This window comes from Nesoenas mayeri, assembly GCF_963082525.1.
Source record: "Nesoenas mayeri genome assembly, chromosome: 1".
Classification (NCBI taxonomy): domain Eukaryota; kingdom Metazoa; phylum Chordata; class Aves; order Columbiformes; family Columbidae; genus Nesoenas; species Nesoenas mayeri.
In genome coordinates, this window is record NC_137541.1 from 191,966,267 (window position 1) to 191,982,180 (window position 15,914).

The window sequence follows — 15,914 nt, forward strand, 5'->3', positions numbered from 1 at the left end:
AATGATTACCTAAAACATGGTAACTAGACCTGACAGATCAATAACTTCTTTCTACAAGAAATGGTGTCAATATTATCCTAGGAGGAGGATTTAAATCTCATCATAGAATCACAGAATATCCTGAGTTGAAGAGACCTCATTAGGATCATGCAGTCCAACTCCTGACTCCACACAGGGCAATCTAAAAGTTAAATCAGATACCCAAGAGCATTGTCTAAACACTTCTTGAACTCTGACTGGCTTGGGGCCACAACCACTTTCTCTGAGAAGCTTGTTCCAGGGCTTGACCACCCTCTCAGTGAGGAGCTTTTTCCTCACATCCAATCTGAAGTTCTGATGCAACTTCAAGCCATTCCCTCATGTCCTGTCACCAGACACCAGAGAGACAAGATCAGCAGCTCCCTTTCCGCTCCCCGTGATAAGGAAGTCGCAGACAGCGATGAGGTCATGCTCAGTCTCCTCCAAGCTGAATAACCCCAGTATCTTCAGCTGCTCCTCCTAAGTCATGCCCTCTAGTCGTAGTCCATCCTAGTGGTAGCAATACAGGCCTATGACACTAGAGAGCTCAGCGCTGTTGCAATTTTCTGTCACCCTCTTCTGTCACACTTCTCAAAAATCACATAGAAATCCCAGCCAGCTGAGAAGGCCAACAAAAATCTTATTGAATAAAAGAAAGTAAACGTTTCTTATCTATTTATTCCTCAGGCTTGCAGAGGCATATGTCATCACAAGGACCGTATTACATGACATCTCACATATGCATTGCCAATTCTGTTTACCTTGTTAGCCACATAACTACTGTATGCCTGCATCACTTCCATCTTTTTCTGAGAGCCACACACTAGAGAGATCAGGGGTTTTAAAGTCAGCTGCTGTAGTTGCCACAGGTATGGATTAGCTACTGAAAACACCTTTGCACACACGCTCACGCATCTGCACACCAGTGTGATGACCGAACACCTAAGAACACTAAATATAATATATATTAAGAGGAATAAATTTCATTCATTAAGCAATAAGCTAGTCCAATAATCTAGTAGTGAAGTATATTTTCAGTCTTTGATATGTCCATTTGGTTTACCAAATTTCTTGCAGACTGTTTACTTTCCTTCACAGGCTTCTTCCACCTTTGAAATTTACAGCCAGTTATCTTTTTACCAAACAATTTCAGTATATTGCAATCAAGTCCCTTTGCCTTTTAACAGGAACAGCAGGAGGGGCAGAAGGGGGAAAGAATGAGGTTTCTTTCATCCTTCTCCTTCCAAGGTTGTTGCCATACCTTCCACATTTCTGTGCGCATTATATTACTTCCTCATCCCTTCATCCCTCGCAATAGTTTCTTACTTGACACTGAGAATGCACGCATACACAGTGGAGTTTTCCAGAACTCCTTTCTTTGAGTTTTTTCCTAATTTAGAGTGCGATTTCTTCCACAAAATATATGCTGATAAGCACACTGAATATCATCACACATATAATCAGAACTCTAAATTAAAATAAGCATATGTGAATTTCAGTAGAGGGGACAAAGTGTGCCAAAGGATGATAGCCAGGGTTATAGCCAGGGTCAGCTTTAGGACACAGACAAAGTTAACAGCATCCTGAAGCCCCACTGCACACTTTCGTTATTTCAGAGACCGTGAAGCAAGGCTGGCTATAGTTTCTGCCAAAGGCAGCACTGTGGTGTGCAATGCAGGAAGAGAGACATTTCTCATATGAGTACCTAATACTACTTTAACATCCTCATCCTCTTAGAAGGAAGAACAAACCTGCTCTCCAGCTTCTTCCTGATCAAAAGGTTTCTCTTTCCCACTGCAGAAGCAGACAAGCTGTAGTCCCCTAAAAAAAAAAAAAACAAACCTGCACTTAGATTCTAACAAAATTGTTTACTTTTGCAGTGTCCTTCATTAACACTGCCCAGTGTGTCCCACATCTTAAGTCACATAGTGAAGTACACCACAGTTTTCATACTTCACCAACACAATAGATAATCCTTATCTAAAAGTGGGGTGTCCATGTCACAGTTGAGACAAATTGGGGAGCAGGGGGATTCTCCCCCACAAAGCTAGTTTAATATCAATAAATATAAATATTTTATTATCCTTTGCACTTTGAATCGGTCAAACATTTAACCTCAGCAGATTTAGTTTAAATCTCTAAGACATCAGCAAAGTACAGATTATACATGGTAAAAGTAATTAACAGATGCAAATGTATAAATCCAATATCTCATGAACATCCATGAATAAAGTAAATTTGGTTTTTACACAATAAGATTAGTGTTTAAATTATACTAGTCTCCTGGGCTAACAGTGCTTTTCACATTTGTTTCAGGGCCTAATACAGCCTATCTTTAACATCACAACAACATAAACCTTCTTCCCAATGCTAACTCAAAACCTTCCAGACAGTTTCACGCACCATCATTGGTCTTCAGTTTAAGGACTTACCACAGTTTTCAAAACTATTCGTACTAAATTCACATAAATACAAAGTAAGTCACAAGGTATGTTCAGTAAGAGCTTCCTTGAACAGCTTACCATTTAAAAAAAGGGAGTAGCGAATATCCTTTCTGTTTACACGTTTGAGAAGACAGCTGTTCTGTAACTTGCTGGCACACTCAGGTGGCTTTACCTGCAACCAAAGACAAATTTCAACATAGCTTTTCAGTAACAGAATAATTAAAGATACGCATTAAAAAAATCAGGTTCTGTGATCGGTTAAAAAAGCTTACTAAAACATGCATAAGCAGAATCTAGACATACTTTCAACTGTTTTGAGCTAAATATTACTTCATGTTACAGCTTAGATTTTTTTTCGAGGTAAAAAAAAAATAGCTCTTTAACTGCAAATATCTGCAGAGGAGGTAACTCTTACCCACATAAAAACTGTGGGGATGAAAGATATCTAAGATAATGGCCTACAGTAAAGCATAATAAAACACCAGGTTTGAGTCCTTCTGGGATACTGCACAGTAAATTAAATACTACTAAACACAAACCCGCTAAAATAAAACAAACACATTAAAATAGCAATGAAAATCTCTTGAAAAAAGTATCAAGATGTTTCCATGGAAATATTACAGATCCTAGCATCAAGAGAATATTCTGACTTACAGATGAACATTTAGCCATACACTAAATTTTTATAAAATACATTTTTTGTGGTTAAGACATAGCTGGCCTTTCTGCAAGAACTGTACAAACATGATCTCTAAACTAGATCATTCGATCATAACAGAATAATATAACAGTCTACATATGATGAGAAACTTCTTCACTTTGAGGGTGCCAGCACTGGAACAGGCTGCCCAGAGAGGTTGTGGAGTCTCCTTCTCTGGAGACATTCAAAACCCGCCTGGACGCCTTCCTGTGCGATCTGCTCTGCTGAACCTGCTTTAGCAAGTGGGTTTGACTGGATGATCTCCAGAGGTCCCTTCCAACGCCAACCATTCTGTAACTCTATGATCACCACAGTGTCCATGGTGCTGCACTACATGCACAGGATCACTGCATCCCATCCTACAGTGGAAGAACTCTCCACTCAGGTCAGCAATGTGTGCAGCCTATGCAGGCACTGAATAAGCAGAGAATCACTGTGTGAACCGTGAGGATGAGACTCCTGCATAGTTTGCACAGTGCAATGAAATCAACTATCCTGACATATATTCCAGGGGTTAGTACAAACCATTACATGGGTAAATAAAGATATCAAGATATGGTCAATGTCAAGCAATTTTCTATCTTTTTAAAAATCAGCATTTTCTGATTTTTTTAAAAAAGTAAAATATCTTTTAGAAGACCAAGGATAAACCAGAGAATAAACACTGGACACTCACACAACATGTTCTACATTTAAGATGCACAGTTATGACCAAAAAAAAATTGCAGATGCATGCAACATGAGATACAGAAAGGCAAATATATTTCAGTTCACCATTAACAATCCAGCAATATCTGTCTCCTGGCATAACTGAATACACACACTCCCTTTCGAACGGATTCTTTCCTGTAAAATCTTCAAGAGCAAAGAAATTCCAATTCTTACTAATTTTCAAGTACATCACTGACTCCTCTACCAAATGCCTCATTTGACTCATGTTCACTGAGTAAATTATAGAAAGTGTGAACAGTTTCAACAGGACAAGATTTTAGAGATACAGAATGCATAATGCTGACTTTTGGTTAGAAGTGTATCTCTACCTGAATTTTATTTAAAATCAATGCTTTATAACTGTCTAAACAGTACTCCTAGAAATGAGGAGATTGCGTGCAAGCAATTTGGAGAACAAGCTATATGGCACACAGAGGATTACTTCAGAAATCCACAGGAAAAAAAAAATAAAACCACAATACACAACATAAAGGATTTCATGCAAAACATAACTTTTATACAGATTGAGGATTAAAAGTATCCAAATGGCAGGTCATCATCCAAATGGTGAATAAAGGATTTTATTCTGAAGTCTGCTTTCTGGGGAGGGGTTTTAAAACATGGTTTCATATATGGAGATCCAAAGCTTACTATAGTAGTTTGAATTACAACGTAATTGTTTTGTCAATGTGCACACACAAAAAAGGAAGCAGTTAAAATCTTCAATACTGATTTGGCTTGTTAGCTTCCTTCATGTATTCCATCTTAAAAGCACAAAGCTAAAATATTTGGAAACCAACACTACAGCAGACATTTGGAAAACCCAGACAGTTTCTGGAGCCTTCAAAGAGCAGAACCACACATGAATTAGTGGGTAGGTCCCACTTGGTCTCAAGTACTTCCACAGTAGGATGGGCGGCTTTCCTGCAAGAGCCACACAATCAATTACACAGAGCCAAGGGGCCCCTGGGTGGCCCATCCTAAGCAGCTTTGACGAGACTGATGAAGACAACCAGAAAGTCTATCTTTAAATTAGGCTTGATCCAGATCCCAGCCTTCAACTTGGCACATAAGAGAAGCAGCATAAAGAACAACACAGCAGCTCATGTTTTCCAAGCAGTCTTTAACTTTAGATAAAATTGTTATCTAGCCCAAACTCTGAGCCTTCACAGACATCCAGAAACACAGAGTTAGTTAGGACACACACTGTCCTTGGAACGTAGAGAGCAATCTGCCCTCTGCCAAGCCCTTGAGGGACAATTTCCTACTCTGTAACTTTCCAAAAACCACTTTGATGGTCAGACTTGGTCACAGCCCCCAGTGTGCCCTCTGCCACCAGTTCCTTCCAAACAAGTTCAAGCACTGGCAGTTTCTCTTTAAAGCACAGGGAGATAACAAAGTAAAAATAGCCAACCTGTTGTGGAGCACCTGGTATCTCTCTTATCCCTCTTTCACTCATTGGATTATGGTAGAAATATTCACTGCGTGACTGACTGTAGCAGTCCTTTAATGTTGGCCAGAGGAGATCTATCTAAACTGGAGGCTGCCAAAATCCTAAACATCTTGTGGAATTTATCTGAGGTGAAACACTTGATCTTCAGAGATTTTGCAATCTACAAAACACAGTCTGTCAAGCCTGCGAGCCAGCCAGTAACAGCGCTGGTTTGTCAGACATTCCTGGCTGATAAGCAGCATACTAGCATCGATCAGCGCCCACGTTATCTCACCTCTCCAGTACATCAACAGTAAGAGGCTTGCCCAGGACAACATTTTCTTTCTTAATGGTCAGCACTGCTTCTTTACTGCAAATGAAGCCCAGTGTAAAGATAAGGCTATACCACCAATGACTTGTACCAACGACAACAGACAGGAAATTAGCTCTTTCATTTCTCATCTTCAATCTCAAAAGGAAAGACGCTCCAACCACTGACAAATCTAATATCTCTGAGAAGGAACAAATTTCAACAGGATGTCAATACTGAAATGTTTTCAAACACCTGAAAATGCTTGCTGGCAGCATTTACCATCCCCGAATCTTCACAGATAACAATCCTAATCTCACAGTAGAAGTATTGGGTACTATAAGCCTGCCCCTTCTCCCAATATAGCCCAGCACTCTTCTCCAGAAGTTGGGTGAATACGTCTTTACAGAAAGGCAAAGAGCTTCCTCCTCGCTCCACTCCCAGCACCCAGAGATGTCCCTTAAGTGCTCTGCTTAAAGGAACACTGCTAGCTTTGCAGCAAAGTGGAGACCCACTTGAGTAACAACACTTAAAATGTACCTTCCTGAGCAGACTGCAGCCGCTGCCATTTCAGTTGTTGCTCACCCACACATTATATAGCATAGTTTGACAGTTGATAACATTTCAGAACATGCTGCTTGCAATAAAGAGGTATCTTAAATTCTACTTTCTGGAGCATTCAACCTCATCTCTTGTGGTTAGCAGATAGTGCTACAAAGCACAAACATCTAGACAGATGGTTTGTATAAATAAGTACCCCAGACAGAAAGCAAGCCTGTGGGCTTGTTAAAGGGATGAGTCTAAGGCTAGATGGAAAAGACAGAGGTATAGGCTTTCAAGTTAAATGCTTCACTAAAAATTGGATATGGTAACATGAGCAACACAAAACCACTGCCAGACAGCTAACAGTCAACATCCAAAGCAAATAGTGGACCTCACCCCAGCCTGAACAAAACCTAAGATTTTCTTTCGCTCGAACTTCTCCATAAGTAGCAGAGGGTCATGCAGCTTGTGTCCTACTGCTTCATAACACTAGAGAGAAATGCGTAAGGGAAACATGAAGCAGCACAAGACAAAAGCCCACTGAAAAACTGTTAGTCAAAAATATCACACGTACACCTAATACCACTAAAATGAGAATCTAATTACTAAGATTGATAAATGAAATTTAGTGGGCTTCAGAATGCCTAAAACAAAAAAAAAAACACAGACCAAACACATGATGCTATTTTTTTTAAAGGGAAAAATATCACATCTATAAAAAAGTGCAACAGGGAAGGAGGCAACAAGGTCGTACTTAATGGTCTCTTACCCAGCACTGCCATAGCTGACAGCCAGCTTCAACCCCATGGAATCATAATTATGCAGATGGTCACGGGCTGGATCAGGAAAGCAGCTGCTCTCCCTACCACACCCCATCCCAGGGCAAGACATTTTTTCATCTGGAGCTAGCTGAAAGTAACCACTTGCATCACTCCATGGCTAATTCCCCTATAGAATGTATGTGAGAGCAAAATGGAAAAACAAAAGAGCACTCAGATTCAACGCTTGGAGACCAGACAGTACATCCTTCACCCTAGCAGACAGAAGGATGCTTTCTGGTATAGACCTGGGCTCATGGAAACCTCACCTTGCCTGTAATTACGTTGTCCTCAGAAGCCAGATCCTTTATTTGAAAACCCATCACAGATATGAAGCTTGTTTCCTTTGCAAACCGCTCTGTGATTCCTTAAAAGGCTTTTTAAAGTACAATAATAGCAATGGAGCCTCAAGAAAACATTGGACCAATATTTGTTGAAGATGGCCACCTGACCAATATGGAGGAAGAAAAAGCTGAGGCATTCAATGTGTTTTTTTTTTTTCCTTGAGTCTTTAGTAATACCAATAGACCTTGAGCTGCTCAGTTCCCCGAGTCAGAGGACCACAAGTGTGCAGTGACTTTCCATTTGTGGACACTGAAATTGTAGGGGATCAGCTGTATCAGCTGAATGTTCACAAGTCCATGGGCCCTGATGGGATTCACCCAAGAGTTCTGAAGGAGCTAGTGGATGTTATGGTGAGACCCCTCTCTGCTATCTACCAAAGGTCTTGGGAGTCTGGGAGGTCCCCGCTGACTGGAAGCAGGGCAAGGTTATTTCAATCTACAAAAAGGGTGAGAGAGAAGACCCAGAGGACTACAGACCTGTTAGTCTAACCTCAGTTCCTGAAAAAACATGGAGAAGATTTACTGAGTACTACTGAAAGGGACTCTGAGAATAATGCAATTATCAGGCACAGTCAACGTGTTCACAAAGGGAAAGTCCTGTTTAACTAACTTGATATCCTTCTATGATAAGGTCACCTGCCCAGTGGACAAGGGGATGGTGGTGGATGTCATTTCTCTGGATTTTAGTAAAGCTTTTGTTATTGTCCCTCACAGCACCCTTCTGGACAAGTTGTCTGGTTGTGGGATGAGCAGGTTCACGGTGTGCTGGGTGCTGGGTGAAGAACTGGCAGAAGAGCACAGCTCAAAAGACTGTAGTGAATGGATCTACATCTGGGTGTTCCTCAGGGTTCCTACCTAGAGAGGTGGTCAATCCCCCAAGCTTTCCAGTGTTTAAGAGGCATTTGGACAATGCCCTTAATAATATGCTTTAAATTTTGGTCAGCCCTGATGCGGTCAGGCAGTTGCATTAGATGATCATTACAGGCCTGTTCCAGCTGAAATATTTTGGTCATATAAACAGTTCTCTCTCACATGTACATGCTTAGGTATACATGTATGGCTGTTTAGTTTTCACTATTTATAAAGCCTTTCATATCTATAAATCTATCTCTAGATATAGCTATAGATGCATATGTCTCTATATATACAAAACCTTCATGAAGGTTCAGTAGGACCCAGACTGGAAGATATTTGTGAAAAGTATGGGGTTTTTTCCCCAGCTTGAAAGTCTCAAAAAGCATTTAAATTGCTTTTAGACAGACATAGGTATCACACAGATTAATCATTAAAGAGCTATCATTTATAAAATTAGAACTCAAAGGAATTAAACGGTTAGTGACTCCTTACAGTTGATCTATGAGGTTCAGTTAAGGACATTACTACATAAAGAAATAAGCAGGGTGAGAAGGGAGGGAGAGAAATTAAAGCATTTTTAACAGGTGAAACTTATGTATTTAATTATTCCATTTTACACCCTAGCTCAAGAGCTATTCTTGAAAGAGATTAGCATACTCTAGTATTAACTACATGGTTCAAGTTTATCCTGATTTCTCAAGGGGTTTTTCCCCCCCACTCCTGTTTTTAAAGGGCCAGATGAGACAGGCAGTTTTACTTCTTTCTTTTGGGTCTTTTTTGTTATTAACATTTTTGCTTATAAGCCAGTTAAACTAAAACAGTTTTGCATGGATCTGTGACCTCAAATCTTGTTCAATGCAGAAGAGCTTAGCAGTTTAGGAAGATCAAACAAATCACAGAAATCCAGAAGTATTTGAAATAAAGTCCACTTTTTCTTTCAAAAAGAAAGCTGTAGTGGCTTAAAGCCATCATGCCTGTTACCATGAGATTTTTCTGGTTTAATTAAAAGTCTGTTTTCATAAAAGGGAATTTTAAAACTCCTTCTGCTTCATGCTGTTTAATACAGGTAATGAAGATAAAAGTATGAACTTCATTATCCTAATTGCATAACCTGTCCAGGTTATCCTACTGCTTTACCATGAGACAATAGCAAGCAGTTGATACTAACTCAAGGGATCAGATTCACCTGTTCACACTAAATATTTTCATAAATTCTCTCTTCAGACAACTCCAATATAATTTTCACAGCCATGTTTCTTATTTTCCAACAGGGAGGAGGTGGAAAGCAGTCAGCTGCCACAAATGCAGTATCTTACCATGAAGATATTTTGAAAAATATCCATTTCAACTACATCTGCAGGTCCTGCTCCTTTTGCCTTCCTCTACTGAAGATTTTAAAAACTACAAATAATGTAGATTGTTTTCAAGAATTAAACAGAGCTTTACATCATGTCAGATGCAAAAAAGATAGCTGGAATTGTACAGTTACGTGGAATAAATCTCAAAACACCTTCTTCCCCGTCAGACTCCCTGTATCTGATCACTTCAGGTCAGCCTTTCTTTTTCTGCTTTTAATAAAAAAAAAGTACAATATCACATAAAATCTTGGACAACAGGTCAATGGGATTTTGGCTATCAGCAGAACTCTCTTTTCCCCTACTCGCTTGCTCTTTGAAAGATAAACTTGCCCAAAGGAGAGTTAGGATTTATTCTTGGGAAACTGGAACCCAAACCAGACCTCTACACAGAGTGACACTGCAATGGCAATGCGAACACACACAACCCCTATTCCCACAAATACAAGATCTCTCCTCCTCAGCACAATGCTCCATTCCCTCTAGAGGGATTATGGCACTTTTTTTTTTAACCAAGCCCAGTAAACTAAGATACAGCTAACTAGGCCTAAAGTATGACTAAACTTTCCCAGTTCTTGTACAGTTACAATCTGGCTGATATATACTTCTCTACTACATTCTACCTTTTTATTAAATAGTAAACAGACATGAGAAAAAAGTTTAACATTAAATCTTGTACCAGATGCAGTTCTGAAGAAATGAGAAGCAAAATAAAAGTGATTATCCAAAATTCACACAAAAGTAGAGGAGAATACATGAGAGACATGTTTTCAGATTTCACGTCCCTTTGCAACTTAACATTCTTTGACATCTCTTTCTGCAGGACAGGGGAACACTGACTTAATGGCTATCAACAATAAATAACTTTCATCCCAAAGCACAAGCAATTCTAAAGCAATTTATCTGTGCATTAGGAACAAAAGGTATTAAAAATAAGGAGTAGGTGAAAACCATTATTAGATTAGTTGAGTGATTTATAAAGCCTCCTCTTGACTACCAAGAAGCTATCTCGCAGAGACTACTCATTAGCGAGGAAGATAACTTTGCTTTCTCCAAAGCTGTTAGAATAGCAGTATCTGTTCCTGGGTACAACTGCTGTAAATCCCAATCTTACACAAAACAGTTAACTAACATTCTTTGAGCAGGAAGGGGAGGAGAGGATACCTGTGAGTATTACATATTAAAAGGCCAGCTGTTCCACAGATCACGTTCTTTTCTATTCAGAATAACCAAAAGTTGTTTCAAGCCTAAAGAAAAAAATGTTACTCAAGCTTCCCGCTTTGGTCCAGTTTATTCTTTTAAGACCCAATCAGAATCCTATTTAAATCAGCAAGTCCTGCATGCTCTTAACCAGCAAAGAGGATCAACACTTCATTACACACCTGCAGAAAATGGGGGGAGAGAGCACAGAAGGCATATTTTCTAGAACACTAGCAATATCATGCAAATTAACTACTCCATGGTGAAATTAAATTATTTCTACAGTCTTATCTTTTCTAGAGTTACATTTATTCAGTATTTTGTTCAAAGTGAATTGAAAAACACTCAAAAATACACTTCTGACAAAAGAACACTTGTCCTTCAAGCTTTGTATTTCAGACAAGCTTTTGTTTCAAAGTTTCCTCCATATATTTTAGTTCTAAAATATAAGGTGGATAATCTTAAAGAGAATATAGTAACTTTCAATAACCCTCAATCAAATTCACTGGTTTTACACCTCTAGATTCAACCCACACACTTCCTACCCTCACAGTTACATCTCCCTGATGTTTTCCAGTCAGCGCTACAGAATGTGATTTCTCTCCATTCTTTTGCTATCCCTATAATTAAATGAACCTGGACAAACTTCTTTGGGTATCTGGGACTGTTCTATGCTGTATTTATTGTTCTGTAATGAGGCAGAAAGAAAGTTATCTTTGACCAACAAATCAAAGCTGTTCACTGTTTAGACTGTCATCCCTTAGGTTCACAAACTTCAGTGTATTTTCTAATGCTTCATATTCAAAGGCACTAACAACCATAATTCTACCAACATGAACAAGAGTGGGGATACTCAAATTACAGATTTACAGTCATGGGTCTTACAGTTAACATCACAGTTACCATAGGCATAAAATGAAGCCTTATTTATTTATATCTGAACATCAACATTTAAGTTTAGCTTTGAAAAACTTAAAAAAAAAAAAATTACAGGCTGCCTGTTCTTCTCTGGAAAACTCTTGCCAAGCTATGACTAGCATTTAGCAGCTTAAGGGCTAATGGTGCTTGTTGTTCCAACCTCGACAACCAACTCTAAGGAGACACCATTAAGCTTACAAAACCATTTGACATTTGCTTCTGCTGAAAATACAGTTTTACTAAATGTTTTGAAAATAAAAATCACTTCTTCCTCCTTTAGAAATCCATGATGATGCCAGACATATGCTTGTTTTCCAAACAACAACTGTTAAAAAGAAAGAATACTCCTTCTGATGTTCCTGCCAAAAATAACATTCTGTGGTTTAAAGAAATCTGATAGCAGGCAGTTCACTTAGTTGAGGGAAGAAGGGTTTACATTTGGCAAGGGTTTACATTTAATGTCTTGCATCTACTTCCTTCCATCTGAAGTTTCTTTGGCGATGAATGCAGCAGTAGAGAGGGTTTTTGTTGTGGTTTGCTGGAGTTTGGGGTGGGTGTTTGTTTGGGGTTGTTTTTTTTCCACATCTCCAAGCATTTCACTCTTTTTTTTTTTTTTTTTAAAAAAAAAGCCATCTGTGGTTTTTACCAGAAATGACACAAAGAATTTCATCACTATGCATTTCTTTCTTACGGGGAATACTAGGATATAAAGGATAGTTTGAAAGAGAAGTAGAAGACTTCAGAAGAAATGCACAGGAGGGAGTTTGCAGTAGGAGGAAGTGGAACAGAAAATCCAAATGGGGAAGTAGCATAGAACAGAGAACATCAACAGCTTCATCTTAAAACGTTGGACAGGGAAAGGAGGAAATGGACTTGGGGTTTCAGCTGCTGTTGTCACAGGCGAAAAATAAAACCTGCCTGCTAAAAGTGGTTATTCCACTGCTTTTTCAATAGCCTCAGATGAAGAGACAGTAACAGAAACAGGCAAATTGGACTACATACTGCATAAGACTACTTACTATTTCTGTGCATGTCAAAAAGCCACAATTTTAAGACAAGGTTAAATCTGCTCCAATATTTGACTTCATTCATTTTACTAGACATCAATTAATAACACACAGAATTAGTAACTGGACCAATCTACTAAGTAACGTAAAATACTCATCAACTTGAAGCAACGGAAACAACACAAGTTCTGGAATTTTCCCCATTTGTGGAATTGTATTCACCGATTCCCAGCAGTTTTCACAGAGTTATAAATCCTGTTGAACAGAACTTCGTCACCACTCTCCAAGATACAGAAATTCCTGACTGCTGCTAAACCTGCTTCAACATCAAGCCAACTAGTCAGATGCCACTTCAGACAGCCAAGTGACCAAGAATATAATCTCCCACACGACATCAAGCTGCAGCTCCATGCAAGCTTGGAGGCCCTCAGAATTGTTAGTATGGCAATCAGAATAACATTATTGCAAAGCACATACTTTCTCCAGTAGAATAACAAATATTTTAGAACAATAAGGTCAGAAACCCAATGATCTTAGATTATTTCAGATGCAGCTGTTTCTGGCTAATTAATAGCCTTACGGTTAAAAATCCAATAGCTCATTAGTCCGTCAACATGGACACTTTTCCTGACATTAGCAGTGCAAATCCAGCAAAGAAATTCAGCAACTAGATATTAAGTCTTTGCAGCATTATTAGCCTGAGGTATAACTAAGTGTTGCTCCTAATCTTATCTATGTGCTTGGGTAGAATCACCCACCCTGAATCAAAGGATGCTTGAAATTTCAAGATAATCTACAAGAGTATGAGCAGTGTTTGATGACAGAAGCAAATGTTCTAAGAGTTACATTTCATTTGAGGGCTGAAAGACTATACACCTAAGTGCATTTTCAGACACACCTCTTGAAGGCATTTGTACCTCCAGCATTCCGGTATTCCATCCTTGCCATGCACAAGCTCTATAACTCTTTATTTGCTGTAAATAAAGTGATTGCTACAGCAAAGATGTATGAGACCTGTAAGATTTGAAGAATGGAGAGCTTCAAGAGAAGCAAGCTGACTGAGCTGAATGGCAGAGGATCCTCTCCATCTAGAAAAAAAAAAGAAGCTGCTGAGATGATAGTTCCTGGTTCTTTCTACAAAAAGAAGGGTGGATAGCACGTGGTTTGCACATCTGTTTATCTGGCGTAGGCTGGCAAATACCCTTTTCCTACTACACAGTTAGATAACCTAAAACTGTAACCAAACCACTTGTATAGCTGTACCAAGACATCGTATTTAAATACAACAGAGTTAACTGCAGCCCTGCTCCAGAGCTGGCACAGAGGTTAGAAGGAACTTCAACATTCAGCCATGTGCAAAAAAACCCCAGCAATACATGTATAAGTCTTCAAATTCAGCATAAAATAATCAAGCATAGGCTTCATTTGAAGCGATGTGTTATCTCCTCCATGTTTGCAGCTGTTTAAGCACTCAAAGCAACAGCAGCCAAGCTTTAAAAACAGTACTTTCCCAGGAAATAACTCTACAATAAACCCATGCTGATACAAGTTCCAGAGAATTTCAACATTCCATACAAAACTTAGCAGCAAACTCTAACTGCTGTAGAAGTAAAAAGCCACATTTTCACTAAAGTCTCCTTTCTAATTCAGAAGTTCAAACTCTGCATTTTTCATCCACATGTAATGAGGCAGAAGAACTTCTCAAAGAAGTGTGTCGAAAGGCTGTCTGAAGTTTCAAAGAGCTTCCCAGGCCTCCTCTTGTAGCACACTGCTCCCCACAGCTGCCCATTGCTCTGTTAGGACACAGTCAAGCACACAGCACATGAATGGTTTTCCTCAGCATCACGGAATACCGACCTTTCCTACTACAGGATTTCAAAACAAACTTCAAGAAATCAATTCCAACATTTGCTGGAATACTGTTAACATGTTTTGATATATTATGCCTGTCACCCATTACATACACAAGCTGTCCAAGTATTACTCATTACAAGCAAAACAGTTGCTACTATGAAGATGCACAAGAAAGCTGGGATCCATTAGCTGAAGAATTAAAGTCTCCGGCTATGAGGCAAGTATGTGCCTCAATGCCATTTAATCTTCCAAGTCACAGGAATGCAAAGAGAGACTTCACACCTTTATCAACCTTATTTTATTAAGTCAGTTATGAATCCAAAGGTTATACACTGCTGACTTGCTCTAACAGGCCTCTCTGCTCACATACGCAACAGCAACCCAAGCCCCACTGTCCTTACCTTAAAGAAGTAAAAAAACAGAAGAGACAGTTTAGCCCTTTCCAACCTTCAAAGGCAGGCATTGCAACAAGAACAGCAGTGCTGGGCTACAAGAAAAAGCCACTGGAGAGGGAAGAGTGGGCAACAGCTGCGTATATCAGCTATGACTGCACACATTCACTATAAACCTTCAAATAAGGGAATACTCACACTCAGGTGGCCATTACAGACATCAGCACTGGAATAAATTCATCCTCAAATTCAATCTGGACCCCAGGCCCTTTAAACAGCCCTGTCAAGGGTATCATGCTCGGCAGCAAGTGATAAGCAGATAACTGGTTAACCAGTCCAGGGAAGTCTTTTTATATACACTTTATATAATGTTCTCCACCTATAAATACAGCAGATCTCCAGTAACTCGCAACTTATTGTCCTTTATATACAACCTTAACATTATGTTCTCTTCGTGCCAGCAGCTACACTTGAATTAAGCATTTTTATGCAATTATTCATGCTCCTCAGTCTTCACTGATGAGGTGCTTTGTTCACTTTCACGTTCTATGAATATAACAACAATAAAAGGAAATATTTTTGCATGCGCTATCGTCTCAACAGCCGGTGAAACTCAGGTCCTCTAAGGACTCTCAAATACTACTAAATTATACCCATGAGGATCATGCAGTCCAACTCCCGACTCCACACAGGGCAATCTAAAAGTTAAATCAGATACCCAAGAGCATTGTCTAAACACTTCTTGAACTCTGTCTGGCTTGGGGCCACAACCACTTCCCTGGGAAGCTTGTTCCAGGGCTTGACCACCTTCTCAGTGAGGAGCTTTTTCCTCGTATCCAATCTGAACTACTCTGATGCAGCTTTAAGTTGTTCCCTCGTGCCACATCCACAGACACCAGGGAGGCAAGACCAGCACCTCTGTTTCGCTCTCATGAGAGCTGCAGACAGCGATGAGGTCACCTTCAGTCTCCTCCAAGCTGAACAATCCGTTACCTTCAGCTGCTCCTCCTGAG